At 42.6% G+C, this 4,755-nt stretch overlaps 1 non-coding gene across 1 annotated transcript; it reads left to right on the forward strand.

Moving 5' to 3' along the window:
• Positions 1 to 3,085: 3,085 nt before the first annotated feature.
• On the forward strand, positions 3,086 to 3,192 carry LOC133104582 (U6 spliceosomal RNA). Its single transcript, XR_009703644.1, has one exon. It is a non-coding gene; the product is annotated as a U6 spliceosomal RNA (small nuclear RNA).
• The last annotated feature ends 1,563 nt before the right edge of the window (positions 3,193 to 4,755 follow it).

Raw genomic sequence — 4,755 nt, forward strand, 5'->3', positions numbered from 1 at the left:
GAGAACCGGTAACCCTTATACCTACAGATAAAAATCAGCGCTGGGAGCATTGCTAAGGGGAGGAGTAAGAGAGCTTCAGAGGCCTTTGACAATAAACCCTCGACCATGATGTTGTAGGACTGGGATGGGCAAACTTCCACCACTGGGCCAACTGCAGCTTGCTACATGTTTTGTAGAGCTAGCGACCTAAGAATTTTATGTTTTTATTTTTATTTTTTTAAATTTTATTGGAGCATAGTTGATTTGCAATGTTGTATTAGTTTCAGGTGTACAGCAAAGTGATTCAGTTATACATATACATATATTCATTTTTTTTCAGATTCTTTTCCCATATATGTCATTACAGAATATTGAGTAGGGTTCCCTGTGCTGTACAGTAGGTCCTTGTTGGTTATCTATTTTATATATAGAATTTTATGTTTTTAAATGCTTGGGAAAAAAAATTAAAAGAATCATTGTTCATGACATGTGAAAATTATATTAAATTCAAATTTCAGCCCATAAATAAAGCGACTTTGGAAGGTAGCCACGCTTCTTCGTTTACACAGTTGCCTTTGCGCTAGGATGGCAGAGTTGAAGAGTTGTAACATCGACCACGTGGCCTGCAAAGCCTAAAATATTTGCTGTCTGGCCCTTTACAGAAGAAGTTTGCCATCCCCTGTCCTAGGAAAAACTATGTGCCTGGGACAGGGGCTTGGGGGGAGGGTCTCACCATTCAGGAGGTAGATATTTATTTAACCCCTTGTTTTTGGTACAGCACCCACACCTCAGCTGCGCCTGGTGGCCTCGATCCAGCTGGGTCTAGTTGGTAGCCTGAGGGGTGCAGGCTCCCAGACCCACAGTGGATGAGTGGCCTTGTCCTTCACCCCCTACCCTTCAAGGGTCAGGTCCTTTCCTCCCCGGGCATCCGGAGTACTGGCAGCCAGGCTTGGACTCCTCAGGAGGGAGACTGGAGGGTTTTCCCCTGGAGAAACTGACCAACAGACGAGACCTAGATGCTGACAGTTGGGAGTTGAGGGAAGCTCGTGGTGGACAAGGGCTGCCCACACCCAGGGCCTTCCAGAGTCCCACGATGACATGTGAGTGGACGGCCGAGACATGTGAGCAAAGCCCCCATCTTTAGGTCTGGTGAGGTGGAGAATTTCAGGGCTGATCAAGGAAGAGACAGGACCACGACGTGTCAGGATCACAGAACAGGCCTACTGGGTCGGGACTGCGTGAAAAGGACCTTACAGACAGCTGCAGGCGCTGCAGGAGACCTTACAGGGGCAGCTGCGGCACCCAGAGGGGGAACAGGGCAAGGGAACTCCCAGAAGAGAGTGGAATCCCAGAAGAGAGTGGAATCCCAGAAGAGAGTGGAATCCCAGAAGGGACTTTTGTGTCTCTGTGGCATCACTCAGCAGTGCAGTGGGGAGTTTCCAGGTCAGAGAACCCTGAAGGGCAAGAGCGGATTTGGGGTCTTTAATGGCCCCAGGGTTTGTCTTATCTAAGGTAAGCTGATGCTGAGTGCAGTTTTGCAAAGCGGGCAGGCTCAGGTGGCTAAAAATACCCTTCTTTGGGCTATATTTAAAGCAATCGGATGTGTGAGGATTTGAATTTAGCACTGGTGGGCTTGGAGCCTGCTGTGAAGAAGTAAAAAACACTGAGGTCATCTCTAGCCCATGAAATAACAGCAGCCACAACAAGAGAAAGACCAGGAAGCCATGACAATGGAGGGAGCAGGAGAAAGTCGTGAACAAGAACCTCTGCTGTTAACGTCCTGAGATATGAGAAGAAATTGCAGGGTGCTCTATAAAAGGAACACTCAGAAAACAAAAGGAGTATCTTTGAAATGGAAATTATTGGAGCAAAAATGGAAAATTCAACAGAAGAGAAGGTGAAGGAAATAGGACAGCAAATAGAACAAAGAAGACAAAGAAATTTTTAAAAATGAGTGGAAAATGAAAATGAGAGAAGCAACCCAGGAGGTCCCACATCTGAATTTTAGGAATTTTGGAAGGAGAGAACGGAGAAAATGAAGTGCGGGAAATTATAAGTAAAAGAATTTAAGATAATTTCTCAGAAATAGAGAACATGCACAGCCCACTGAATACTCAGCAAAATGAATGGGAAAGAAACAAACCATAGATGTGAAATTTTTGAGCCTAAAGATTTCCAGAAATCAAAAAGAGTTCTCGTATAAAGGACGAAGAATCAGAATGTTCCTGGGTGGCTTAATCGCAATATTAGAAGTTAGGAGACAAAATTCCATGGGAAAATAATTTCCAAACTAGAATTTTATGCCCAAACTAAAAAAAAGAGTTTTTTTAAAGGAGAGCAAAAAGACATTTTCAGATATGCAAGGTCTCAAAATATGAACTCCAACAGGCACTCTATCTCAGGATGCTTATAGAAGAGTATGCTTCACCAAAAGGAGGAATAATCAGGAGAGAAAGGGGATCCAGAAGCAGGAAATCCAACATATGGGGGGTGGGGATGGTCCCAAGGTGACACCAGCGCGGGACTGAGAAGCAGCCGGGCATTTCTGGGGCAGGAAGCGAGAGCTCCAGAATTTTTCTAAAGAGTAAAATTCATGCCTGTATTCAGGTGATAAATTGAACTGTTCTCAAAGCCGAAAGAAAACATTTTAGCCCCAGTGGAAAAGGACCCCTTTGCAGTTCTTTAAAAAAGAAAAACTTTTTTTTGCTGTTGTTGTTTAGCAGTTTTCAAAAAAACCAATCAAGTCCTTCTGTTTTTCCATGTCGTTTGTCATTTGTGCATCTATATAATATGAAGAAGACGAAATTTGGGGTAAAGAATATTCCAGCATCTCTGGCTATCTCTGGAACGCAAGATCATACTGCCCTCTTGTCTTAAACACTTCAGTTTTCCTCTTGAATATTGTGCAGCAAAACTCCCCCTAATGCATAGAGCCCATGGGTTTTCCAGATGGCTTGGGGCCTGTTCTAAAATGTGAGCACAGTAAGAGCCTATATCCGGAGGATTTTAGTGAAAAGAGCCTAAGCTTTGAACCTGAACAGACTAGCCTCTGCCACTCTGCAGCTGATGCATTTTGGCAACTGTTCTGACTTTTAAAAATGATCCTGTGCTCGCTTCGGCAGCACATATACTAAAATTGGAACGATACAGAGAAGATTAGCATGGCCCCTGAGCAAGGATGACATGCAAATTCGTGAAGCGTTCCATATTTTTTGTGTATCATGGGATAAAGTAAATGAATGATTATATTGATTTCTTTGAGAACTGAGATTTTCAGCATGAGCCAAAGAAGACATATATGTAAGATCAATGCAGTTAAATAAAAACTCTACAGTCTTCAAAAAAAAAAAAATCCTATCGTGGCTACAAAGCATCTAGGACCATGGGTGGTTCCTAGAGATGCTTAATGCCTTGTGGCTGTGACATGTGTTAATGTTCTGTAGTTTCCACAGTGCTTTCATCTGTCCTTTCTCATTGACTCTTCATTGAGGTGGGAGGGCGAGTTTGATGTCTCCACTTAAAAACAGACAAAACCAAGGCTCAGCACAGTCTAGTCCTCTGGGATGGACCCTTTGGTGGCATAGCGTTTCTCGTCACTGGGCAACGCTCTACAACAGATAGAGCCATTGAGAAGGGAACTTCCTTGAAAGAGCATTCATCCCTGCTGTGGTTTTACTTCCCGTCCTACCATCCCAGCAGCAGGACCATGTGGTTGAGAACAGACTGTGATTACAGACCTGCTCCCAGAAAGAGGGTGTTTTGACGTTCCAAGTGGGACCAGGAGGGATAAGTGATGACAGGACAGAGTGGATCCAGGAAATAATGTTTTCCTATCCATTGCCCAAAGGAAACTGGAAAACAAGTGTGTATGAATCACTTCACTCCTGTAAATACATTTACTACATAGATGGGATAAGAAATATCAGGGCAGTCTGCAGAAATAATAAGGACAAAGCCCCAAGCAAAGGATAGAGCTTTTACTCTTAAGCAGGCTTAGAGCTCCTCTTCGAACATAACTAAGTAAACATTTGTGTTAAACCATGTCTTTAAAATGGTGAATGGGAAGGATTGTGCCAAGAATGCCATTTTAAACAAATTCAGACTTCTCGAGTCATTTAGAAATAACTTAAAAAGCTTCAGAGACTATTATAATAACTGCCATGAAAGCAGGATTCATATTTAATTGTCTGAGCAAATTATCTGTGTATATGAGACTTCTGTTTACTTTTTCTTTTAAAAGAAATGTACAGGACTTCCCTGGTGGTGCAGTGGTTAAGAATCTGCCTGCCAAAGCAGAGGACATGGGTTTGAGCCCTGGTCCGGGAAGATCCCACATGTATTGTATTAGTTTCAGGTGTACAACATGATTGATAGTATATATATATTGTGAAATAACCACCACAATTACTTAACACCATCACCTCACATAGTTCACAATTTTTTTTTCTTGTGATGCAGACTTCTAAGATCCACTCTCTTAGCAACTTTCAAATATATAATGCAGTATTAACTATAGTCATCATGCTGTACGTTACATTCCCAGAATGTCTTATAACTGAAAGTTTGTACCTCTGGACCACTTTCACTATTTTTAGCAGAAATCTCTAGAGCAGGGATTTGTGGCCACACATTTTTTAATCTCCACTACCCAGTGCAGAATAAACATTTAACAGAATGGTATTGAAATATTTACCGCTCTCTCTGCTGTGCTCCCCACCCTTTCACCTTTAGGCTTTTGCACCAGCTCTATCCGGAATATCCTTGGCTGGTAGGGCA

The sequence above is a fragment of the Eubalaena glacialis genome, chromosome 13 (assembly GCF_028564815.1).
Source record: "Eubalaena glacialis isolate mEubGla1 chromosome 13, mEubGla1.1.hap2.+ XY, whole genome shotgun sequence".
In the NCBI taxonomy this organism is placed as follows: domain Eukaryota; kingdom Metazoa; phylum Chordata; class Mammalia; order Artiodactyla; family Balaenidae; genus Eubalaena; species Eubalaena glacialis.